Source organism: Rhinopithecus roxellana, chromosome 3 (assembly GCF_007565055.1).
Source record: "Rhinopithecus roxellana isolate Shanxi Qingling chromosome 3, ASM756505v1, whole genome shotgun sequence".
In the NCBI taxonomy this organism is placed as follows: domain Eukaryota; kingdom Metazoa; phylum Chordata; class Mammalia; order Primates; family Cercopithecidae; genus Rhinopithecus; species Rhinopithecus roxellana.
Window position 1 is genome coordinate 148,955,743 of NC_044551.1, and position 27,905 is coordinate 148,983,647.

General features: G+C 40.1%; 1 long non-coding RNA gene across 1 annotated transcript; it reads right to left on the reverse strand.

Annotated features, from left to right (window-relative positions):
• Positions 1 to 17,382: 17,382 nt before the first annotated feature.
• LOC104656965 lies at positions 17,383 to 26,727 on the reverse strand. Its single transcript, XR_004056447.1, has 3 exons — positions 26,659 to 26,727; positions 18,776 to 19,806; positions 17,383 to 18,255 (listed from the first exon to the last, which is right to left on the reverse strand). It is a non-coding gene; the product is annotated as an uncharacterized LOC104656965 (long non-coding RNA).
• Positions 26,728 to 27,905: the final 1,178 nt, after the last annotated feature.

The following is a 27,905-nucleotide window of genomic DNA, read 5'->3' on the forward strand; positions in this document are numbered from 1 at the left end:
AATTATAGAGGCAAGTAATTAATTATATTAAAAACAAAAGTAATCAATACTTAAACCCCTTCACTGCCTAATTATTTTATTATGCTTTCTCTTATCAGTGCACTTGAAGAGCTTTGTCTCTGAGATTTGTATGGTGGGACTATTGTATATGGTGTGTGACTGCACATCTCTTTCCAACTCCATGTTCAGTGACATCACGCTGGTAGCTTGAACTCAGACATGGTGGGAGCATTTATACCAGAGAACTTGGCTAACACTGTAAATCAGGGCTTTATTTACTATCCTTTCTCCCACCAAGCCAGTTAAACGTGTATCAGTATACCACTATTTTGACCTGTTGTGGGCCCAGGAGCCTGGCTTGTAGTCAGTTACGAGTGCCAATATCGAACTTCATGAATGTGGAGAGAGAAATGCAGAACTTCCCCAAAGCTCTGCCTGTGTCTTCCCAGAGCCACTTTGCCTGGGTAATTTCTGACCCCCACAAGTCACTCCTGCTACATCCCTTCCCCACCACAAAGATACAAGCTCCCCCTCCAACACACACATATACAAACGCTTCGTAGACAACACCCTCTGTTCCAGGTGAATCCTGTTAACTCCAATGCAAGTCTGGGAAATCTGAGAGTCTTCCAGAGTTGGGGACAGGGTTCTAAAGCAGGGCAAATGGGTTGTTTTGGATATGAAGCTAGTGTGCATACCTTCTCTTATCACCATTTGGTCCTATAAGGTGAGAGAAGAGTGGTTCTGTAGCTCTTGACAGACACATGCTGAATGAGTTGAGTAAAGGACTGAGCAAGCAGAAGTAAACCTCTAGCTTTGACCTCTGCTTTTGAAAACACTTGGCTTTTTTTTCTTCTGAAGAGTGACTGGGTCAAAAGGTATAATCCTTAAAAGAATTCTTAGTGTTTTATATTTTATAAAACCTCATCACATGTATTATCGCAATTTTTAGAATAACACCAAGAGATAGGTACAACACACAGATTACTATCCCCATGATGAATGAAAGGAGCCCCCAATTCAGAAGCTACCTAATCTACCACCGCCCACTTGGCTAGTTTGTACAGGAGCTGGGATAAGTTCCACAATGCCAATTGGTTTTTAAAGATGCCATGCCTTACAAGGGCAGGAAGCATGCGATGCCAATTATTTTAACCTCAAGTCAACCAAGTCAACCCCTGTGCTATTCACTCCGTCTTCTTCCTCCAAGGACTCTCACATTAGCTTGGCACTTGATTCCATAGCATTGAGCTATTTAGAATTTCATCCTGGTCACGTGCACCATTTATTTACCAGGAAGTAAGATTAGAGGTTGGCCTTCAATGTCCTTAACAGGGACAGCAGAGTACAAAGAAGAAGACAACAAGGCCATGGGGTCACAAGGCCACATTTAACTGATCAGTGGGGAAAGCTAGAAGTAGTGAAGAAACTCTGCTTGTAAGGAATATGGAGTTCTTAAACTGTGACTCTACATACCATCAACTCCTAAACATTTTTTGTGAGACTTTACTTTGTTAATTTCTAACTAAAACACTGGATGACATGAAGCCTTACCAATTTGCTGGCCAAATGGGCAGAGACTATGAAAAGGGGAAGGAGAGTGGCCAGCTTTTGCAAAACAGCTGCCGACCCAGTCCTTGGGCCAGACCCAAAGAACTGGGGAAAAGAAACTCCTTATTATATCCCTGTAATGAGGGTTTTTGTTTTATAAGCTGTGATGGGAAAAATTTGTACCAAACTGTTCATAGTGGTTATTTGACGGGAAGTGAAGATTTTTTTAAAGTCCTACTATCACCAAAGGATTTTCAGTAGATAACCACCTTTTTTCAGTCTTCATTATACTTTCAGAAGTACAATAATAACACCTTAAATTTATAAAGCATGTCAACCTTTGCAAAGTGTTCTTGTCTATTACTTCAACTGAGTCATGTGAACACCACATATAAGAATCCTACCCTTAAATACATGAAAGCAAAATCTTCTGAAAGACAAAAGAAATGTGGAGGGAGACATTACTCGGAGAGGGCAGGGATTACCATGCAAGCCATTTCTCCAACTCCCTCTCATCCTGTATTGCTGTGTTCCCCAAAGGTTCTCATAATTTTATTTCTGACCCTCATTTCTATCACAAAATTGAGTTCAGAAGGTACTGCTTGTTCTTTCTTTTGGTGTTTATATGCCTGCCTCATGGGTAAAATCAATGGCAAATGGCTACTTTGAGAAATAAGACACAAATCATTTTAATGTCGCTTTCCCAAGAGTAAGATTAGTGCTCCCTTTTAACCTGTCTTCTATATTTGAAGTGAAGTATATTTAGTTTTTAAGTCTGGTTAAAGCAAATATGGGAACCAATTGCTTGTTCAAATAAGCCAATTACTACTAAGAACTATTGTGAATAGTTAATAATTCTTTGGGGACCACCTACAGACTTGTACCCTGGGAAAGGCAATTTACAAATTGGATCTCTGTGATTTGCAAAAGTGGTTCATTTTCTCTCTGCCCATTGGTAAATCAGGGCCACTGATTATTAGATTGTAATGGGCTAGCTTGCCATTAGCTTTAATACTACTATTTCTGCATTCTCTCACTAAGTTAACATGATTTCAATATTAAAATGAAGAATACTCTCATTAACGCAAACATAACATCAAGATTATTTGGTCAAAAATCAACTGGTTGTATATGTGCAGGTCTATTTTGTTCCATTTACCTATATGTCTATTTTTTCCCTAGTACTACATTTATTTAATTACTATAGCTTTATTCTAAGTCTTGAAATCAGTATGAGTGTTCCAACTCTGTTCTTCTTTTTCAATTTCTTTTTTCTAGCAATTCTAGGTGCTTTTTACTTCAATATAAATTTTAAAGTCAGCTTGTCAATTTCTACAAAATAGCCTGAAGGGGTTTCAATTGGGATTGGTCAAATCTACAGATGAACTTAGGGGAAATGGATATCTTATCAATATTAAATTCAATACATGGACATGATTTATTCCTCCATTGATGTATATATTTTAATTTCTCTCAGCATTTTATAAATTTTCAGTGTATAAGCCTTAGATATATTTTATTTAAATTTATCCCTAAGTAGCTTAGATTTTTAAAGATATAAATAATCATTTAAAAATTTTTATTTTCCAATTTTTTGTTGCTGATACATAGAAAAACAATTGATTCTCGTACGTTGGCCTTGTATCTTCCAACCTTGCTAAATTTACTTATTAGTTCCAGGAGAGTTTGTTTATTTATTTTTAGGGAATGTACTACATACATGATTATATTTTCCAAAGATAAAAATACCTTGAAACTAAAAAAAAAAAAAAAAAAGAAAAAAGAAAAAATGTTTAAACAAGATCAAAACATTTGAAAGGATACCTAACAAAAGAACATCTAAAAATACCCAATAAGCATATAAAAAGATGTTTAACAACATTAGTCATCGGGGAAGACAAATTAAACTGACAAGAAAATACCAAAAAAAAGTCCACTAGAATGGTTAATATTAAACATACTATAGTACGAAATGTTGATAGAGCTTTGGAGCAATTGAAATGCTCATCAATGTTGGTGGGAGAACAAAATGATACCACTTGTTTTAAGAGTTTGCCAGTGTCTTATAAAATTATATATATGCTTAGGTATATATGTATACATACATATTTATGCATGACCTAGCAATTCTGCTTCTAGATATTTACTCAAGAGAAATGAAAACGTATGTCCACAAAAGGATTTGTACTCAGAAGTCCATATCAGCCTTACTCATGAGACCAAAACTGAAAAACCTCCTGTTCATCAATAGGGGAATCGATAATCAAATTGTGGGATAGTCATACAATGGAAAACTATACAACAATAAAAAGGAACAAACTACTGATACAACAGCATGGATGAGCCTCAAAAATATGCTTTGTGGAAAAGCATGTATTATATTATTTCATTTATATGAAATCCAAGAATAGGAAAAAAGTAACCTAAAGCTATGGAAATTATATTAATATAAAATGGCACAAGAGAACTTTTGGAGGTGACAGAAATATTCTATATCTTGCTTATGGTCATGGTAACGTTGTTACACATTTATGAAAACTCACTGAATTATATACTTTAAATGGATGCATTTTATTTTATGTAAATTATATAAATTACACTGCAATTACATTGAAAAAACTCATAATAAACATCCAAAGAAAATGACAAACTGAGATTTGCAACATATAAGGCAGATAACTTTGTAATATGCAAAGAACTCTTAAAAAACAATAGGGCTAATATCCAGAATCTACAAAGAACTTAAACAAATTTACAAGAAAAAAACAACCCCATCAAAAAGCGGGCAAAGGATATGAACAGACACTTCTCAAAAGAAGACATTTATGCAGCCAACAGACATATGCAAAATTGTTTTGTATCCTCCAACCTTGCTAAATTTACTTATTAGTTCCAGGAGAGTTTATTTATTTATTTTTAGGGAAATACAAATCAAAACCACAATGAGATACCATCTCATACCAGTTAGAATGGCGATCACTAAAAAGTCAGGAAACAACAGGTGCTGGAGAGGATGTGGAGAAATAGGAACACTTTTCCACTGTTGGTGGGACAGTAAACTGGTTCAGTCATTGTGGGAGATAGTGTGGCAATTCCTCAAGGACCTAGAACTAGAAATACCATTTGACCCAGCCATCCCATTACTGGGTATATACCCAAAGGATTATAAATCATGCTGCTATAAAGACACATGCACACATATGTTTATTGTGGCACTGTTCACAATAGCAAAGACTTGGAACCAACCCAAGTGTCCATCAATGATAGACTGGATTAAGAAAATGTGGCACATATACACCATGGAATACTATGCAGCCAAAAAAAAGGAAGAGTTCATGTCCTTTGTAGGGACATGGATACTCAGCAAAGTATCACAGGGACAAAAAACCAAACACTGCATGTTCTCACTCATAGGTGGGAATTGAACAATGAGAACACTTGGACACAGGAAGGGGAACATCACACACTGGGGCCTTGTCATGGGGTGGGGGAGGGGGAAGGGATAGCATTAGGAGATACACCTAATGTAAATGATGAGTTAATGGGTGCAACACACCAACATGGCACATGTATACATATGTAACAAACCTGCACGTTGTGCACATGTACCCTAGAACTTAAAGTATAATGAAAAAATAAATAAATATATAAAAATAAAAAACAATAAAAGGCCAGGCATGGTGGCTCATGCGTGTAATCCTAGCATTTTGGGTGGCTGAGGTGGTAGGATCACTTGAGACTAGAAGTTTGATATCAGCCTGGGCAATATAGGGAGACCCCAGTCTCTATTTAAAAATAAGAAAAATATCCAGGCATGGGGGCCAACTTCTGTAGTCCCAGCTACTTGGGAGGCTGAGGTGGGCGGATCCCTTGAGCCCAGGAGGTTGAGGCTGCAGTGAGCCATAATCACACCACTGCACTCAGCCTGTGCAACAGAGTGAGATACTGTCTCAAAACTAAACTAAACTAAATCAAAAAGAAAAAGATGTACATACTAGTAAATAATCGCAAAACACCGAAAGGAGTAATTCATAAAACAAGAAATATAAAAAGACAATAAATATGAAAAAGACTCCAACTCTTTAGAAATCAAGGAAATACAAATTAGTATACGACAATATACAGTTGACCCTTGAACAGCACGGGTTTGGACTGTGCAGTTCCACTTATACGTGGATTTTCTTCAACCAAACACAGATTGAAAATACAGTATTCATGGGATGCAAAACCTAAGAGCCAACTTTTCCTGTCTGTGGGTTCTGCAGGGTCGACTGTGGGACTTGAGTACATGCAGATTTTGGTACAGCAGGGATCCTGGAACCAATCCCCATGCATGCTGAGAGATTACTGTAATTTATTATTTATCAAATTGATTATTTTTTTAAACATAAACACCTGGGCTTGGTGTTTTGGGAAGGCAGACAGTAAAAGGCGCTTTCAGCTCTTTAGTAGTAATGTAAATTGGTACAATATTCTTGGAAGAAAACTTGTCAGTATATATGCAAACTCCTTTTGTTTTAACAGGATGCCTAGATATAGGGGCTAGGGGTGGGCATGCCTGCATTCCCTCTTCAAATCACCTCTGGTGCAAAGATCCATAGGTTTATGCCTCTGTTACGGGTTTGTGTTCCAGAAAGCAAAATATAACCTTAACTTTAAATGTAACCATTATTTGTTTCTGTCCTAGGAAGTAAAATTTAATCTTAATCAGGGTAAACCAGTCTAGCACTGAGAAGACCCCAAATCTCCAAAGCAACCAACTATCAACTGAGAGTCTCTGGATATGTACCCTTTAAAAGACCAGAGGAGATCAACCCTTCATATCTTAGGCAAGGCTCCAGGCTAAATCCTGAACAACTGCAATGCATTAGCCAGTGTGGGCTCACAAGGGGCCCTGCCATTGTTAAGCAGTGCTCTCCTGCAGCTCAAGACTAGCACGGCTGGAGAGCAGGGGCTACCTGTATTAGTCAAGGTTCTCTTAGAGGGGCAGAACTAATAGGATATATACAAATGCACCAATCCCCAACCCAAATATATATATGAAGGGGAGTTGATTACATACTAACTTACATGATCACAAGGTCCCATAATAAGCTGTCTGTAAGCTAATGAGCAAGGAGAGCCAGTCCGAGTCCCAAAACTGAAGAACTTGGAGTTCAGTGTTCAAAGGCAGGAAGCATACAGCATGGGAGAAAGATGTAGGCTGGGAGACTAGGCCTGTCTCTCCTTTTCACGTTTTTCTGCCTGCTTTATATCTGCTGGCAGCTGATTAGATTGTGCTCACCAGATTAAGGGTGGATCTGCCTTCCCCCAGCCCACTGACTCAAATTGTAATCTCTTTTGGCAACACCCTCATAGACACACCCAGATACTTGTATCCTTCAATCCAATTAAGTTGACACTCCAGTATTAACCATCACACTACCTATTCACCAGGCTTGGCTCAATCGCTATGGCCAGGAGGATGGAGTAGTCTGATTGGCCAGCTGGTTTATATCCTTGCCCCTGTGGTGGAGGGTGACATATTCAATCAAGTCCCATTTAGACCACATACAGTAGGGCAGGAGTCCCCACAAGGAAAGGGATGATGGATATGCTTAAAAGATACAGATGTTACCATAAGGGGCAAGTAGGTATTCTCTTACCTGCATGCTCAGGCTCCCTGACTCCCTCCTGGAGTCACCGGGCCATTTCCCTGTGTTACTTAAGGAGTATACCATCAAGCAAATACACCTGATGTTGAGTCTCATGTGTTGCTTGTCATTCTATTATCCCCAAGAACTGGAAGAGATGGTCCCTCTTTCTCAGGTGTAGTGGGATCTGTCTTCCCTGCTGTGGGATCACACGTGATGTGTGAGAAGAAAGACTGGGGAAAGGTCACACCCAAAGAAAAACCTGGAGTCCTGGAAGGAGCCTATTTCAACCTAGGAATGTGCATGTGTGAAATGAGTCGGCTACAGGTGGTTGTGCAAAGTTGGTAGAAGGTATTCCACCCACAGGCCGCCCACCCAGGCTCCATTCACAGGCACTCAGAGCTCCAGAATCAACCAGATGTCCTTCTCCAGTTTGTACAAATCTCTCCCTTCTTTAATTTCCTGCTGCAATTTGCATTGGCCTGCTAGTGACCTCCCAGCTGGTCTTGCATTGTTTTAGAAGAATTCAGCATGTCTCCTTAACTAGCAGGAAAGCCACAGATTAAATCCTACCTACTTCCTTAAGCCTCCCTTGATTACCCCAGCCTAGGATGATCTCTCTTTCCTCTTATCCCTACTGTTTATACTGGCAGTCATCATTCTGCTTTGTGGCAGCTTTTCGCTTGTTGAATTGAATCACTACATATTTTTAGCATCAAAGTTAATTCTTTGTGCATTCACACTTTCTCTCCCCACACGTTATCTTCCATTTCTTTATATCTCCAGCTACATACAGCACCCAGTACCAGGCAATCTAGCCTAGTGGCTCAGAACCTGGGCTTGGGAGTCATACACCTGGGTATGAGTTCCAGCTCTGCCACTTACTAGCTGCATAACCCAGGACAAGTTATCAGCCTCTATCTGTCTTCTTTGTCTATTAAATGAGGATGAAAGTAGCCCCTTCACTGGGCGGTTGCAAGGATGGAGATAAATGAGTGGGAAGTGTCCCACACAGTGACAGCTATGAGTATGTAAGTGTCTATAAATACCTGCTGATTGAATGGCTCTGATAGAGGAGGGGCAGTCAGTAACTAGAGAGAGGGATGCTCTAGAGCAGGGCTGGGAAGCCAGAGCACCCGTGTTGAGGACCCCATGCTGTCCTAAATGGGGAGGCAGAAACCTGGCGACCTTGGGCAACAGACTCCACGGGACAGGTCAGAGTTCTGGTTAAGGGAAATAAATGTGGGGAACTGAGGTTTCATAACACAAATTAAGTTATTAGAATGTTACTAATTCATTCAGCAAGCATTTATTGAGCACCTATTGTATGCCAGGAAAATAAGATATTTTCTCCTTGGATACAGTTAAGAGAATAATAGCAAGAGTGTGTCCCCTGTCCACATCTATCCATCACGCCTCTATGTGCATATATAGTTCGAGCCTCATGACTTCTAGCCTGAATCGTTGTGATTGTCTCTTAAGTAGTCTTCACAGCCACTCTCATGTTTTCTTTGTTAATCTATACAGAGCAGAGCTGGCCAAATGAGTTTTCTAAAATACCTGAATAATGTATTTCCTTTCTAATCTTTTAGTGGCTCTCCACTGCTGGGATGTCTGTCCCTTCTGGGTCCCCATGCTCCCGTGTTTCACACTTCCAAGTATATTTCAGACACAATCTTCCTGTGTCTCAACCTAGCAAATATCTTTTTATTCTTTAAAAACCAGTTCAACTATGAGTTACCCTGAGAAGCCTTTCATATCCATCAGAGCCACCCACTGTATTTAAATAGAGTGAATTTAATGCAAGGGATTGATTTTCCCGAGGATGGAAACATGGAGTCACCAACCAGGAGACAGTGAGACAGTTTTTTAGCACCAGTAAGAAACTGTTACCACCCACAGGCTGGAGGAGCAACTGAAGGAAGTCACCAGAGCTCAGAAGCCATGATCACTCTGCTGAAGCTGGACCCCAGTGGACCTGTCTAGTGGGAAATGGACTCATGGGAGAGACCATATGCTTTTAAGATTTTGAAGATGCCACTTAAGGCAGAGGAAGGGGAGAGCTATCCTGACTTTCCCCTTCTCCCATCCTCCAGCCTGTCCCAGCACCTCCCACTGGCTGAAACAGCCAGAAGCCAGCTAACACTGAACCTGAAGGGGTTGCTACACCCCATCCCTTACCTCCCCACCCCATTCGTGCCTCCCCCAACTCCCCAGAAAGTGGGTGAACAGAGGAAGAGTGAGGGGCGGAGCTCCTTCCTTTCCTGCCTCTCCTATGGTGATAGCCACCCTCTCTTCTCTCTTCTCTGCTCTCACTGTGATCCTACTGATTCCACTGGGCTGTGATCTCTCTGTTTATAAGCCTGTTCCTTACTAGATTGTGGAGTTCCACAGGGTAAGACAATGGCTTTATTCATCTTGGCATCCTCAGCTCCGGGCATAATTCACAGTACGTAATAGGCATTTAATCGTCCTTGGGTATCTATTGAAAGGAAATTCCTGGGGTCACCTCCAGCTAGCTCTCCTTCTCCATCTCCTTTTTCAATCTACCTACCTTGACAGTCTGAACCTTCCTCAGCACTGAAGAAGAAACAAGGAGCTTGGGGTTCATCCACCTCTCTGAGTCTGCAATCTAGGGCCTTATATTTAAATTCTCTCAACAACAAATCACAACAGTTAATTACACTCAGAGCACCATCAACCTATCAACCTTCTACCTTCCCAGAGCTACATGAAAATTATCCATGGAAATTCCCCTGAATCTCAAAATACCTTCCCTCTACCACCCAAGAAGTTTCTGGGCCACCTCTCTCTGCTGTTAATCAGTGTGTGCTCAGGGTAAACAAACTAATTTTAAAATCAGCTTAAGCAAAACATAATTAGGAAGATAAATTAGCTGCCCCCCAAATTGCATAATGAATGCCCAAGCAGAAATTATTTTTATTATCCACCATTTTTTATTATCTATGTAACATTTTCCTTTCCGTCATTGCAGATGATACTTGGCTGACAGCAGAGAGAAATAATACAGGACTTAACTTCCGGCCTTGATAATCTATCTATACAACAATTACCAGAGGAAAAAAACCTGGCTTTTGTTTTTCTTATCTTGAATTTATAACACCAGCCTAGTGGTATAGCAAGAAGGTACAGAGAAAAATACCCCTGTTACCAGAGTCAGACAGCCAGGGTTCAACTCTTGGTTCTGATTTATTGCTGTACCATCACCAGCAAGTTAGGTAACCTCTGAGAAATCAGTTTCTCCACATGTAAAATGAGGACGATGACAGTACCTACCTCAGTGATGGTGAGAGTCAACATGCTTACTCCATGGTTCTAATCGTTTTGCACGAATTCATTACTTTCATTTTTACCACAACCTCAGGAAATACACACTATTATTCTTTGCACATAAGGAAACAGACAGAGAGAGATTAAGTAAATTGCTCAAAGGGATATTGTGAAAATTGGGTGTAGTAACTGATCTTTATAGAAACGAGTCTTTTAACAAAGCTCCCTGGTCAAGAGGCCTGGATCCTTCACTCCTAGCTCTGCATTCACTGCTCTCTGTTTTAGTATCCCCCTATGTGAAATGCCAGACAACAGCAGCTGTCAATCAGTGGCCTATGGGGTGGACCTGCCTGCAGCTACATTGTGTTGCATTGCATAGTGTTTACATTTTAAAAAATGGTTGCAGTGTTAAAAATCAGATTTCCCTCTATTTCTCCCCTTCTCATTTTTCTCTCTTTCCACACATATTCATGGGTGAACATTGTGGGCAGAGACAGAGAGAAGAGAGAAAAAGAGAGGAAGGGAGGAGAGAGAGAGAGGGAGGAGGGAGAGAGAGGGAGGAGGGAGAGAGAGGGAGGAGGGAGAGGGAGGGGGAGGAGAGAGAGGGAGGAGGAGGAGAGCGGGGGAGGGAGAGAGAGGGAGAGGAGAGAGGAGGGGGAGGGGAGGAGGGAGAGAGAGGGAGGGGGGAGGGAGGGGGAGAGGGGAGGAGGGAGAGGGGAGGAGGGAGAGAGAGGGAGGAGGAGGAGAGGAGGGGAGATAGGGAGGAGGGAGAGGGAGGAGGGAGAGGGAGAGGGTTAGAGGAAGGAGGGAGAGAGGGAGGGGCAGAGGGAGGAGGGAGAGAGGAGGAGGGAGACGAGAGAGGGCGAAGGGAGGAGGGAGAGTGGGAAGGAAGAGGGAGAGGGGGAGAGGAGGGAGGGAGAGAGAGGGAGGAGGGAGAGAGGGAGGAGGGAGAGAGAGGAGGAGGGAAAGAGAGAAGGAGGGAGAGAGAGGGAGGGAGATTTCAAGCTTTTCTTGAAAACAGGCCCATCTGGCCACATGGGCTCTTATTCCCACGGGCAACATTGAGCCAAGGCTACCTCCTTCTATAAGAGGCAAATATGCCCCAATTTGCCATAGTCCCCATTTCTCACACTTGTGCAGTCATTTAAGTCTGTGACATCCAGACTTAATGATCACTAAGGTCTCTCCCTGCCACCACTAACAGTCCATGATTCTTTGACAACTTAACAGAGTTTCCCAAAGGAAGAATCCACTGCAGGGCACCATAGATTTTTACTAAATGCTTCTGTCACATAGGGTGACCAGTTCATCCCAGTTTAACTGGGACTTTCCCCTTTTCAGATGCATAAGCACCGCTCCCCTACCCAACCCCCCCTTTTAGGTTACTATCAGGCTCTGGAAACTTCTGAATGTGTGAACCCTGGAAGAGTCCATCTAAAGCTAAGTTCTCCCCGGGGGTAGAGCCCAATGCTGGGTATACAATAGGGACTCTATGGATTATTTATCAAATGAATGAATACAGTTGGAATTCAGATCCTCTTGACCTCTCTTTTCTATGACTGGGGACCACTGAACCTGAGTCACTAAGTGATAACTCACAACACAAATTTTCTTTTGGTTCCAAGCAGCCAGGACCCAGGTTCTAGGTATCTAAAAATGCTCTGCCTGACTTGAGTTCACAATGGCATTTTTTTTATCAACTGAAAATATTTACTTCTATGCAACCGGCCAAAGCTGGGGGTAAGCAGCCCAGCAGGGTGCATTGATTCTATCTTAGATTACACTGTGCACAATGGACTCTTTGTAAAGTCCTTATGGCAGGGAGTGGCCAGGCAGGCATCTCCTGCACCCAGCTTTGGAGACTCACTTGCCACAATGCTTAAGAAGGATGGAGCAGTTTGAATCCACTTGGCTTAGAGAAGCCACAGACTGTTGGACTTACATGTGGGTGTGTAAGCCCCGCACAGAAGCAGCTTTTTCTCCAGCATTGTTAACAAAGCTCATTTGGAGGAATGCAGGTCTGGGGCATGCCCTGGATGGGCAGCGTGACGCACATACCATGTAAGCTCCAGACACTCACTGATCCCCTTCACAGAGGCTGAGCCTGTCCACCCAACACCGCCCTCACCCTCACCTCCGCAGCCAGCCCTGGGAGAGCACTGCTTTTCTTGAGATGGCTGAGTCTTTGCATTGAGGATGGGAAGAAGAATGTAAGGACTCTTCCAGGAGAGAATCTCCTGCTTATTTGCATGGAGGAAGAAGGGAGCCTTTCCAAGTGCCTACACGTCTGACTCCCAATTGTGAGAGAAAATGAATTGATTAAAGTTACAGTTCTCAACCAGAGGTGATTCCCCTCCTAGGGGATATTTGCGACACTTGGAGGGATTTTTCATGGTAATGACTTGGAAAGGGAATAAGGGAGGTGGTGCTATGGGCATCTTGTGAGTGGAGGCCAGGGATGCTGCTGAGCATCCTACAAAGCATAGGACAGCCCCTCATGGCAAAGCATTACTCACCCCAAATGTCAATGTGCCAAGATGGAGAAACCCTGGCTTAAAGGAGGGCTTTTGTTACCTTTTAAGCTTAAGAATTATAAAATGCAATTTATTGTTTTATAATAAAAAAAAAGGGTGATTTTAAATATAGACAAATATGCTGAACTTCCCAAGTATCCCCTTCTTTCATTATTTGTGATAACAGTCTTGGCACACAGCAAGTGCTCAATACCTATCTGTGCAATGAATGAATGTCATACTGTAATAGTGTCTTTTACTTAGTTTGTTATAACATGGTCACTTCCTTCACTGAAGCAGTACACAGGTTCTAGGGGGAGGGCTGGGGGTAGGTATTGGACAGTTTACTTACTTATTTACTTTTCTGCTTGTGGCTTTAGCACATGGGCCCCTGACCCCAGCTACACCTTTTTTTTTCTTTTTTGAGACAGAGTCTCACTCTGTCACCCAGGCTGGAGTGCGGTGGCGCGATCTCAGCTCACTGCAACCTCCACCTCCCAGATTCAAGTGATTCTCCTGCCTCAGCCTCTGGAGTAGCTGGGATTACAGGTGCCTGCCACCATGCCTGGCTAATTTTTGTGTTTTTAGTAGAGACGGGGTTTCACCATGTTGGCCAGGCTGCTCTTGAACTCCTGACCTCAAGTGATCCACCCGCCTCAGCCTCCCAAAGTGTTGGGATTACAGGCATGAGCCACCATGCCCAGCCCAGCTGTACTTTTAAAAAAATGTTGTCCAATTTGCTAATAAGCTTGGCCTCTCTCTTTTCTCAATCCTTGTGCTATTGTTTGGGTGGATTTGACTTGATAAATTTCCAACCCATCTGTGTAGGAACCACATTTGATATTGATATGGATTGTAGCCATAAAGCTTTTTTCACTGAGGAAGAAACATTTCATAATTGAAAAATTGAATTGTTACATATACCCCTTGAGTTACAAAACCGGAAGAATTTCATATTGTTCAAAATTGGAGGCCAAGAGAAATTCTGACTCATTTCTGGTACTTCTTGCCTCTCACCCAAATTGCTGATGGCCCTGTGGCCACATTGACTGCATTTCTCATATGGTTGATGGTTTCTTTATGGGATTATCACACCAAACCAGTCCCCAAACCAGTCCCCAAGCCTTCAAATGATAACTTTTGCTTTAGAGACAGTGGGCAGTGGTGGTGAAGTGAGGTGTCTGGAAGGAGTGAGAAGGGTATCTTTTCTTCCCCTTGCTTGCTTCATGATCTTAGGCACGTTATCTAACCTCTCCGTGCTTTATGTTCCTCATGTATAAAATGAGTGTGATAAAGCACATTGTAGATTTACAGAAAAGAATATGTGCACATGCCTGATCCATAATAACTCAATAAATGTGAGCTATGATTTTTGCTAGCCATCAGGTCCACTCTTCCAGGAACCTCTTTTTATAACATTCTTGACTGTTGAACATTCAACCACCGCTTGTGCACCTCCTGAGACAGGAAGCTCATGGCTTCTTAGGGAATGCCAGTTGTATAAAAATCCCTGAGTCTCAATAGCTTAATCTAAAATACATTTATTGATTGCCCATGCCCCAGTTCACTGTGGTCAGTAGTGCTCTGTTCCACCCCATGCCTGGTGGATTCATACCCTCTCTCTGCTGGCTCTGCCATCCCCCAGGACCTTCCCAGAATCCTCTGCTGGGTTCTCTGCTTTCAGCTAGCTGAGAGGGGGAGAGAGAAAGAGACAGAATGAATGAATCAGGAGCATCACATATCACATCTGCACATTTCCATTTGCCAGAACCCTGTTACACGACCCCAATCTACTTATAAAGGAGGCTAGGGCATGAAGTGTTCCTATGTGTCCAGAAACAGAACAGAGAAAACAGCATTGATGAACATCTAGACAATCTCTGCCACACACTGCATTCATATAAACACAATCCTACGGATTTAGAATGTCTACCTGCTAGTCTCTGTTTTGTCCTTCAAAGCAACACACACAACAGCAAGACACACGTTAGGCAGACAGGCTTGGATTTGAATCCTAGTTCCAATACTTGCTAGCTTTAGACCTTGGCAAATTCCTTAATCATCTGTGCCTCAGTTTTCTCATTTGAAAAATAAGGGTAGTTCTAATTGCCTCCCTGGGTTGTTATAAGGATGGAATAAACACACTGCATAGTAGCGAGTATGTAACCTGGAAGGTGCTCAGTTAATACCAGTGTCTCCTCTGGACCTCTTATACCTGATTGCTTTGCAGGTATTTAAAGATGACTATTAGTATTTCCATAAGATTTCTCTTTTTCTAGTTTTCTCAGCTATTTTCACTGTTTTTGTATTACATCATTGCAGGTCCTCTCACTCTCCTAATGGCTGTTTCAAGGATGTACCCCAGTTTGTCCCTTGACAAACTGCCTTAGTTTGGGTTTCTCTATAAGACCTTGAGACAAGGACTTGGGTACAGATCATTTAGAGGGAAGTAGTCTTAGGAAACAGAAGTGAAGGAAAAGAGGAAGGGAGAAAAGTTAATAAATGAGTGGGTTACAATTGTATGCAGCTGGGATTCAATCCCATTGGGAACTCTGAGAAACCATGCTGCAATCATCTTAGATTGTCACATATGCTATGTCCTGCAGGATGGGGGAGCTGGGGCATTAATCCATGAAATCCTGTTCCCATCAACTGAGGGCTTTGATCAACTAAGGAGTATTAACTGCCTTGAGAATATGGGTTGGGTCTACATATAGCTCAGCAGGCTTTCCTGACCTCCAGAAAATAAAACAGGAAGACACTGTGATGTGAGCTTATATGGACACTGGTAAAGTGCAAGGCAAGGTTCACCACAGCTACCCTGGAATCTAGTGGCTGAAGGATGTGGCTCAGTGCATCATAAGCTCTGCTACACGGCCTCTAGCAAGAGTGTCTGGAAGAATTTACCCCACGTGCTCATAAATATTGTGTCTGAATATAGGGATTATGGGAATAGTTACTTTATCTTTTTACTTTTTTCATTTCCTCAAGGAAACTGTGATGGTCGGTAATAAATACTGTGATCCAGGTGAGGGTTTGACCAATGCAGAACAGAAGACATAATAGCTCATTAAAAGCAGACTGAGAGTAAAGGAAGAATTAAAACTGCTTCTATTTGCAGATGGCATAATCCTGTGTATAGAAAACACCAAGGAATCTATACACAAATTATCTAGAACTAATCGAACAGTTTAGCAAAGCTGCAGGATCTAAGATCAGTGTTTTAAAAATCTATTGTATTTCTACATTTTAGCAATGTCAAACCCAAAAAATAAAATTTAAAAAAAATTCCATTCACAAAGCATCAAAGAGAATAAACAGGAATAAATGTAATAAAAGTTTAAGACTTGTACACTAAAAATTGTGAAACATTACTAAGAAAAAATAATGAAGATTCAAATAAATGGAGATAGTCCCTATCCACGGAGTGGAAGACTCAAGCTTGTCAAGATGGCAATTCCCCCTCAAATAGACCTATAGACCCAACACAATTCCTGTCAAAATCCCAGCAAGCATTTTTGTAAAATTTCACACACAGAGGCTAAAATTTATATCAAAATGCAAAGTATAGCCAAAACTATTTTGAAAAATAAGAACAAAATTGAAAGACTTCTATCACCCAGTTTCAAAATTTATACAAAGCCCCATGAATCAATACACTGTGATACTGATGTAAGCATAGACATATCCTCAGAGATGAATGGAGAAGAACTGAGAGTTCAGATATAAACCCTTGCATTGATGGTCAATTGATTTTTGACAAAGGTGCCAAAAAAAATCAATGGGGAAAGGATAGTCTTTTCTCAGCAAGTGATCCTGGGACTGTGGCACATCCACATGTACGAATATGAACTTAGGCCCTTCTCTCACATCATAGGCGAAAAATGAATTAAAAATGGATCACAGGCCTACAAATAAGAGTTAAAACTACAAAACTTCTGGAAGAAAATATCTTGGTAACTTTGAGTTGGGTAAAGCGTTCTTAGATATGACACAAAAATCATGACAGTTAAAGGAAGAAATAATACATTAGACTTCATCAAAATGAAACTTTTGCACTTCAAAAGATCATTAAGAAAAAAATGTTTAAAGATAAGCTCTAGGCTGGAAAATATTTAAAAATCATAGACTTGATAAAGGACTTTTGTACAGAATAAAGAAAAAATGCTTACAACTGACTAATAAGAAAAACAAGTCAATTTTTAAATGGGCAAAAGATTTGAATAGCCATTTCACTATAGAAGGTACATAAATGGCTAACAAGCATATGGAAAGATGCACAATATCATTAGTCATTAGGGAGACACAAATTAAAACCACGATAAGATATCACTACATCCCCACTAAAATAGTTATGATGTAAAAGAGAGACAACACCAAATGTTGGTGAGGATGTGGAAAAATGGAAACCCTCATACACTGTTGATAAGAATGTAAAATGGCCCATTCATGTTAGAAAACAGTTTGACAGTTTCTTTAAAAGTTAAACATACATTTACCATACAATCTAGTGATTCCACTCATAGGAACCTATCTAAGAGAAAGAAAAGCATGTCCACACAAAACTGTACACAAATGTTTACAGTAACATCATTCATTACCGTCAAAATCAGGAAACAACCCAAATTTCCATTAACTGATGAATGAATAAGCACAATGTAATATGAGCAGATAAGAGAATACTCCATATAGCAGCCAGGGTGAACTCTTGAGATTACAAACTTGACCTGTGATATTAAGGTTAAAAGACAAATGAGACAATTGTAGCAAGTTTGTTAACAGTTTTAAAGTATTTGACAATATAAGTGTATATAATGTCTTGTCTTGGTACCTGTGTAAGTCATTTTGGAGCTGATAACACATTGTTGCTGATCTGCTGACTTGCTTCTTTGGTATGAAGCAGCATCTGAGCTCGCAATTTCTCTACTTCCCTGAATTCTCTTTGAGTTTTTCTGACTCCTAAGCCAGGTATGTGTGTTTAGCTCCATAATGAAGGACTCTAGCTTCTGTGGAGTCTGGCTCATATTCATGAGACAATAGCATTTTTCTGATCTTCATTTCCTGCCTGTGGACTTCAGAGATTTGGCTAGGGTCAGATCTGCTCCCAAGCTCATGTGGCTTTTAGAGCATTCAGTTTCTTGCAGGTTGTCTGATTGAGGACCTCATTTTCTTGCTGTCAGTTGGAGGCTGCCTTCAGCTCCTATGCTATATGGCCCTCTTCACACGGCCACTTGCTTTTTCAAAGTCAGCAAGTGAGAGAGAATCTTCTGAAAAGATGGATTAGAACATTTTTGTTTACTAATAAAAAAATTGTATTTACTTAGAAGCATTTTGTTTACTAATAAAAACATTGTATTTATTACAAAAATAAAAATTGTCAACAAAACAGCTGCAACTTTTTTTGTGTGCAATTACAGAGTGGTATTCAGTTAAAAAAAAAACAATTATTTCATATAAGCTGCATCAGAGACAAGTGAAAATAAAAAATTTACCATCCTCATGTATACTAATTTGTGCTGTGCACCAAGAAGAACCTGCTTTAAATTTCCTTGCCAGTTTACAATCCCCATACTGTATCAGGCAAGGTTAGTGCCTATTGAAAATACACCAGGACAGTGCTATCTAAAGCCACATTCAGTAGCATGTTAACTATACAAAAAAGACACTGCGCAGTTTAAAAACAAATGTTACACAGCCTTACATCTCAATGTCTTTCTTTAAAAGGAGTTGTAAACAGGGGTTTAAATGTTTTCTAGACAAGAAAAAAAAAACTGTGCTAGAACCAACTTATTATCATCATCATCATCTTCATCTTCCTCTTCTTCCTTTTCTTGCTTTTTTCAGCCTTGACAACTCCATTTTTTGCTGCATCAGACTTTCCTTTAGTTCAGTATGCAGCAATATCCTTTTCGTATTTTTCCTTCAGGTTCACAGCCTTCTTTTCATAAGGCTGCTTATCATCTGCGGCAGTGCCCTCCCACATCTCTCCAATTTCTTTACAACTCACTAATGGATAGGCCAGGATGTTCTCCTTTGATTTTTGGGCAATATTCAGAACAGAACAAGAAAACGGCCAAAGAATGCCTCCTGGGTGCGCTGGGATCCTTGGACTACTTTTTTGTCCTAAAGAGGATCTTTAGGAGGGATATAGGTTTTTGTTTGTCTTTCATAACGAGCCTTGTTCGCCTTTGCCACGTCTTCAAATTTCCCTTTCTCTTTAGCAGACATGGTCTTGCACCTCTCTGAGCACTTCCTAGAAAACTGAGAAGTTGACTGAAACATCTGGGTGCTTCTTCTTATGCGCCTCCTGACAAGTTTGCCAAATAATGCATATAATAACACTTTGCCTCTCAGGTTCCATGGATCTCTTTTGCCCTTATATAGTTATTTTTCCTCAGTGAGGCACAGGGTTGTCCAGTGCTGGCTCTCACTTGCCCCCGTGCTCTCTCTATGCAGCTCAATGTACTCAGAATCTTATATAATCATGTAAACATAATCACATATATCTCATCATTTTTGCCAAATTCTACTAGTTAGAAGCAAATCACAGGTTCCACCTACACTCATGGAGAGATCCCACAAGGGTGAAACCAGGAGGTGGGGATTGTGGGAGCTACCCTAGCATCTGTCCTCGGTTCACCCTTTTGGCCTCCAATGATTTGTGTCCCTCTCACATGCAAAATACATTTACTATTTCCCAAGGTCCCTGAAAACCTCATATCATTACAACATCTGCTTGAAGTCCAGCATCTCATCATTTAAATCAGGTCCAGGTATGCATGAGGCTCCTTGAGCATAGTTTCTCTCAATCTATAAAACTAAAGACAAATCATCTTGCTCCTAATGCACAATGAAGGAATGAATATAGTAAAATAGTTATGGACATTTCTAGTTAAAAAGAGAAGGGGAGGTGGGCAATGGAAGATAAAAAGGAGTTGCAGTCCAAAGTAGTTTTAAAATCCAACCTAGCAAACTTCAGTCAGAATTCTTTGATTAGATTTCAAGGGCTGGGAATAATTCACCACAGCTCTTGGTTCCACCCTCTGAGTCATCTTTCCTTTTTTCATGAAAAGTAGCACATGTTTGCAGCGGAGTAGTTTTATCATTCTGCTTCCTGCCAGTAGAATTTTGGAGATCTAACAGCCTCCTTTCATTTTGTACTCTTTCTGTCCCTTCAGTTTAAGTTGGCAGTGTTTTTGCTGAAATACTTTTCTTAAATACTTTGTGGGTCTCCAGTAAATTTCCCTTTACACAAAGGCCACATCCAAGGTTCTTTTGGACTAAGACCCTCCTCTACCTTGAGTTCCTGCTGAGAAGGTTGAAAGATAACTCAATTAAGCTTCCAAAAGGTCCTATTATTTAAGAGGTTCTGTGAGATACACAGTTAATCTCTGGAGAGGGCCCTTTGTATGACTGAATACTACTCTGATCCCTTAATCTTCCTGAGATTTTAACAAAAGCTTGTACAATCACTACTTAGCTTTTTCTCTAGGCCAGGACTTATCTTTATGCCACATGCTCAAAAGTAATTTCTTAATTTTAACATCTTTTGCCATCTGGAGAGACTGAGAATTTTCAGAATCATCAAGTCCTGATTCCTTTTTGTTTAACAGTTCTTCCCTCAATTTATCACTCTTCTCTTGTATTTTACTATAAGCACCAAGAAGAAACCAGGTGGTACCTTCAACACTTTGCTTGGAAATCTTTTTAGCTATATTTCATCACTTTGTGTATGTATCACTTTGTATATGTATCATAGTGATTATTCATTTGTGTGTTTCTGCTTTTAAGGCATTTGTAGCATTTAAAAGACTTAGATACAGGATATTTGTGATTTTAGAAGTATACATATTATACACTATATATTACATATATTTAGGATAATTCAATTAGTTTATAAACTAATATTTAAACATTTGGAAAATGTCACATTTGTTAAATGTATAAGTTTTCATTTTTAGTCATTTAAGGAGTATTTGAATTTTAAGGAGAATACTGTTTATTATATAATTAATAAATAAAGATGTAAACAGACTACAAATAGCAGTGATTGTGCCTCTCCACACACAGAGGTCTCTCAGACATTAAAGAATTTAATCAGATGTAAACATTCCAGAAAGATTCATGGGGGTGATATTGAAATCAGGGGAACTTAGAACCCGGGAGCCAGGCCTGGGTATCAGTTGCTGCTTCAGTGAAGAGAATGGACGGCGGCCTTGCAACGCTGCTGCCCTGACTCCCTCTAGTGGTTCGGTCTGCAAAAACTGCCTTTCCTGATCCGCAAGAGAAAAAATCTTTTGCTAGGTCATCTCTCTCCAAAAAGTTTCGTTTGCTTGGTGAGACAAAAAAAAAAAAGGCTCAAAAATTCTTCCTCCAACATTTTTATATATATCTAGTCTTCATACCAACATTTCCTATATTACGAAGTACCACCATCTACTTTGAACATCTTTAATGATTATAAAATGCTTCCTTCTTTTCAGCAGACACCGTCCCTGTGACCCGTACTCATGGGTCCTGTGTTTACCGTTTGGAGCCACACAATTTTCACTGCTCTTCCACCTGACAGCACTTCAAATATTTGAAAACAGCTTCTCGTCCCCGCTGCAACTTATCTTCCTCAGGCCAACACATGTCGTTCCTTCAACTGCTCCTTCTTTGACCCAGTTTCCAGATTCCTCCGCCCCCATTGCTCCCCTCTGGAGGCACTCCAATTTCTCAACAGTCCCTGGAGACATCCTGACTGCCAAGACCTCGACCCAGTGCCTGAGATGTGGTCCAACTGCCCCTCGGAGCAGTGGGGCTGGCACCACCCTCCTCCTGGACACTTCTGTGAATCCATGCTCTTTTGAGCAGATTGACAAAATGATGGACCAAAGGCTGAGATTTCTCATATCTGGATTCTTCTCCTATGAGGCAACTTCACGTTGTCTTTACCCTCCATGTAGCCATGAAACATTTTCTGTTCTTGGACAGAACTTAGTTTTGCAAATACTAATGTATGCAAACAACTTCAAGCAGACCAGGGCTGTGTGAACTTGGCCTGCCACTGATCAGAGTGCACACACACACACACACACGCACAAAATTCCTCAAGAAGGACCTACTCCCTTATTAGATTAAGGCTTGGGAGCTTGAGAATGCACCTCTCATCTTCAAGCTGGGGACACCTGACTAGCCTAAATCCCCTCTGCTGCAGTTTAAACTCATTTCCTCTCATATTGCCCTCTGTGGACAAGAAGAAAAAAAGACTTGATGTCAATAATGTAACATCCTTTTACAGTTTGAAGACTGATACTCACACCTCTCTCCTCGGAATGAATGTAGACATTTCCCTGAAGGGCTATTTTTAAAAACCTTTCATCAGTTACTTTGTCTCCCCTGGTTCCTTTCCAATGTCTTCACAACATCTTCCACTTATGGGCCCCAAGACTGAACAGTATGTTTTAATGACTGATATTGGCTATAGATTAAGAATTGTATCTATGAAAATATTTCCATTAGAACATAGTTCATTGTTACAAAGAATTACACATGTAAGAAATCCCTGGTGTATAACAGGTTATGTTTCAAAACTTTCTTTGTAGATCAATTATTTGGTATTTGGGCACATTTTTCCACAGAATCAATGTTATATCTTGTATTTGGACTTTGAGCCTAGCAAACAAGAGCCAGTTTAATCCACATAGCAATAATGATATGAGGTGGAATTTCAAGAATAGGAGTTTTCTGATGTTGAGAATAGAAGATGCAAGAAGATGGGAATTTCTTCCTCCAGTTTCTCATCAGGGAGCCGCCCATAGGGAATGTTAGGAAAGGGATGGCTATTAACTTTGGGTGTCTTCTCACATTCTTTTCTGGCCCTCCCCACCTCCTTGGGTCCTGCTTCCCAATACCCTAGTGTCCCCCGAAGTCTCCTAGGGTGCTGCCTCCTCAGATCTTCCTACAGTCCCCAATTCTCCATGCCTCAATACATCTTAGCTCCTCTCGCTTATGATCCAAACACACATTTCCTTAATGAAGCTAAGTTTGGGTGAGGGTTAGGATGACAAGCTTCTACTTGAACCAGCTGCCATGAGTAAATTCTGAGCAAAGCGTCTGTTTTTAAATGGGTAGCTTACTTATCCGAAAGACTTTCCTCTGTGCAGTTTCAGACACTGTCACAAAATGAAAAAAAAAAAAAAAATTACATGAAGGAAATAATTTGGGGAATGTGGAAGCCATTATAATAAGTGTGCTTACTCTTCCTGCTTGGGAATCTATCCCAAATGGTACCTGCTTTCCACAGATTCCCTCCTTTCCCCCTTTCTGAATCACAGATTATATGCCCCAGATTGTTTTCAGCAGTTCTGAGATTTTTTAAATTGTTTTTATCTCGAGAAATTACTGAATTAAGGCAGATAGACATCCCCCCACAACCAGAAGAGTACCTACTATGGGATGCCATTTATATAAATGGGATTTATATAAATAGATTAGTTTATATAAAACTAATCTATAGTGATAGAAAACAAAATCAGTGGTTGTCCAAGGAAAAAATGGATTACAAAAGGGCCTGAGAAAACTGTTGGAGGTAACAAATGTTCATTGTCTTGACTGTGGTAAAGGTTCCATGGGTATATACACTTGTCAAAACTTATCCCATGTGCACTTTAAATATGTGCAGTTTAGTGTACATCAATTATACTCAATAACGTCATCAAAAAGAGAAGTGCAACCAATATGCAAAAAGACTAATAGACATTTATTAACAGCTTCTCATTATTGCCTCAAGGATTGTTTATAAAAAATGAACTAAATAAAACAGATAAAAGTGATGTTCCCAGCCACAGTTCCATTTCTTTACTGCAACCTCCAGAAGCAAGTAGCATGAATTTAGTGTATATCCAAATCAGTCTACTGGTAATAATTTTACATACATATATGGTCTTAAACAATATAGTGTATTATTTCTGTGTTTTTAAAATTTATACAAATGATATGTATATTTTATTCCATGAATCTCTTTTCTTTACATGATGTTATGTGTTGGTATTGTATAGATACTTTATACATGGATATATTATGTTATATATGGGAACAATCCATTCCTTCTAATGGCCATTATAACAATTCATATCCTAATAGAATATTACAGTAATTCATATCAAAATAGAATATGAATATGTTACATTTTATTTATAAATTCTCTCTTTGATAGGCATTTCAGTTATTTCTAATGTTTCATAATTATAAGCAATATTGCAATAAGCTAAGGTTTTCAAAACAAATGTCATGGTATTGGTGGTAGGAGTTACTGGGTAGTAGCCACCTGGTAGGTATATAGATAGGTCTTCTATGAGTCAGATACTGGTAAAGTAGAATGTCCTGTTTCAAGGATCCATGGACTGCACAAAAATAGCCAAAGTTGAATAAGACCCTGTCTTTAAATTCCAGAACAACAAAGTGGCTCTATTATGTATCCTGCAGAGTTGGAGATTATTCAGAGGACAATTCCAATGGCCCATAGAGTTTAAATCTGACTTGGATACAGTTGAGGTTCAAAGCAGATGACCTCCCACAAAGCAAGTGGGTTAGATGCCTTTAGCAATAGGCCAAAGCAACTCAACTCTATCTGTTGCTATTTAAAGCTTTCTTAAAAGTCGTTAATGTTAAGTGAGCATCAGAAAATGTATATTCATTGCTTCTAGGTTACTATGTTTGATACATAGGTATTAAATCTACCTTGTTTATAGTATTAGATCCCTCTTTTGTGCTTAATTTTTACTTTCTTTATTTGGTACAGATTCAAGATAGTATGTTAAAGCCTCCCATTGCTATTGGGATGCTTCTAACAATTTTTCTAAAAACAAACATATACCAATTCCCAAAATTTACAGCTTTGTTATAATTTTATAATATTGAAAGGTAAAATTCATATCTCAAAAGTATGGAGGAGAGAACTTCCAGCAATATAGTGGACTAAGATTATATAGAAGAATTCCCTCTTCAGTTACTATTACAGAGAAACACAGAGAAAAAGTTTTATATATATATCTATATATACACATGTATATAAGTACAAATATGTACACACATACATACATGTATGTGCATATATACATACATGTATATGTATATATATGGTGGATGTACCTGACAGCAATAACTTAAGCATACTCTGTACAGCAGCCTGAATGGCAAACACATCTGACAGCAATAACTCAGCCTAAGAAATGGGGGTTGCCATGTGGATGGTGCTAAGTGAAGGTGCTGTATGAACTGCAGGCTGTTGGAAAGCAGTTGTGGTTCTCCTATCCAGCCCACTGCCACCAGTCAGTCCATCCCTGTACTTAAGTTCCCCCAGATCAAATCTTATGTCTCATTTTCTGGCTCCAGGTCTCTTCTTTGGCCTCTTGAACCTGGTGCCATTCCTATTGGAGTCAACAGGGGTCCAGCACGACAATCTATAGACAGAGAGAAAGGGAAATCCCCAGATTCCAGAAACAAAGAGGGAGCTCAGAGGCTGGGCAGTAAGTAGGGGCTAATGTCACTGCAGCCTCTGCAGGGTTTGGACCAATGATAGGCCCTGGCGATCCAGGGATTTTAACACCCTTGGGATTTTAACACCCTTGCAGGCCAATAAAATGTCATCTCTGGTGTGAGTAAGGAAGGCAACTGGAATTGAGCACTTGCAAAATCTGAGTTCCTGAGGGCTGCAGTGTTGGCAAAAACAAATCAGGAAAAAAAGCTCCCGTGTCCTCAGGCTATAGGTTTAAAATAATAATAATAATAATAAAGGTCATACAGAAAAACTTGAAGTCAAGCCCATGCCATACATTGAAATGAGCTCTGAATTTTCACTGTGGGCAGAAATACCAAGAAACATTAGAGCTGGTTGAGAGTTGGTGATATCTGTAGGACTCCATCAGAAGCAAACTGGCGGGCACAGTGAAGTGACAATCACATAAGCCAAGGCATACAGATCTTCACCAGAGGGGAGAAACCCCTGCTGAAAATAAGCTCATACTAAAAATGACAAACCACAGGAGGAACCCACCTTGAGGGTCAGATCATGAAATTAACAGAAAAAGTAATGCCCAGGAAGTATAGATCAAGCCACAGATGACTATAAAATAAGTACATTTTAAATGATTTACAAGGGCAAAGGAAAACACAAATTAAAAAACAGAAAAACACGTAAAAACAAAACGCAGATTTAGAAAATAACCAAACAGTTCTTTTATAAATGAAACTTACAGTCACTGAAATTGAAAACTAAATAGAAATATTTAATGGTTGAATAGAAAATAAGCAAACTGGAACTAAGGAAATGACTCAAAATGTAACACAGAAGTAAAAATGGAAAAAAAATGAAAGTTTAAGATCACAAAAGACAGAACCAGAAATGACAGAAAAGACATCCACTAGGAGTTTTGGAATGAGTGACTAGAAAATGGGAAAAAAGTAATATTTGAAGTGATAATGACTGAGAATTTTCTCAGATTTGACAAGACAGGAATTCCTAGATTGACAAGTACACTGTATTGATACCTACCGGTGTGTAACAAACCATCCCAGCATTTAGTGGATTAAAACCACCATTTATTTAACTGGCAGGTCAGTGGGTGAGCAACTTGGGCCTGGTTCAGCTGAGAGGTTCTCTTGGTCTTGAGAATGGGTTTACTCACACATTTGTAGTCATCTGGCAGATGCAGTCAGCAGGCCATGGCCTGGCTCCTGCCGGCCTAGCAAGAAATAAAGGGGAAGAGAAGGAGCCTCAACCCAGGAGGGCTCCCTACAGAGAAGGCTCTGTTTCACTTGGCAACTATCATGCCACAGACAAGTTACCCTGGCAGTGACCGAAGACCTCTGTGTTCTAACTTAATGTGCTGGGGTGTAGTGTGTTCTGCCCTTTTACACAGATTGTGACAGATGTTGACTAACTGGGAACGACTTGATTCCAGGAGGGGCAGTGGGAGTCATTTTAATTAACGGCTTGACATTTCTTTGCCATTGTTGCAAGCTTGAGGCAACTAATGGTTAGTTTTACCCATGACCACTTTGCCCTGCAAATTCAGCTCAAATAATCTAAATTAAAATAGAAACTGCTTTGGTCAGGTTTAAAATTTGTGTTGTTTAGGACTATGGTCCTAAGACTTTTTTCTTTTTTGGATTATGGCTAATGTTTAAAAGAAGCAACAAGACTTATGTAAAGATACAATCTTTACATAGTGTTTTAGATCGTTGGATAGGCAAAGTAGAAAAGGCGAGTCTGGATTGTGGGAAATAAAAGCAAGTAGAAAAAATTGAAAATACAGATCATTTAAGAGAAGAAAACTACAAGGTTTTCCCATCTGGGGCTTCCTAAAACATGAATTCCTCTCAGCCAAGTAGTGGAACCTAGAAAGTCATTTGTTTTTCCTAAATAAACTCCATGCTAGAGTCTTTGATAAACAAACTGATAGGAAATAAGGAAATCCTGTTAAAAATCACAGTAGACTTTAGAATGATAAAAGCCTGCTTACTTCTGTTCTGGAAATACTCAGCTCTGGAAAGGGCTTCCAGGCTGATCATCCTCAGGTGATTGTTCTATTTGAAATATACAAGCCATGGGGGAAAACAAACAAAGACAACAGAAAAACCACCCTGAGGGACAAGAGGGAAAAGAGTCACCTGTGCTGAAAATTTCATCCATTTAAGACCTAAAAGCAGGGCCAGAGGGAAGGTGTAGGGAAGGGTGGGGACAAGAAACCTTCCATGTGGCTTCAGGATGAGAGGGGGTTGAAGAGAGGCCACCCCCAGGCTCCAAATTTCCAAGGACGATACCTATTTCAAATATTCAGTCATCTCCTTGTCCTCATAAATGCCCTTGGACTTGTATTACTAGATGTTCAGATAAATCGCTTTAAAAATTGTGTCACTATTACCATGGGAA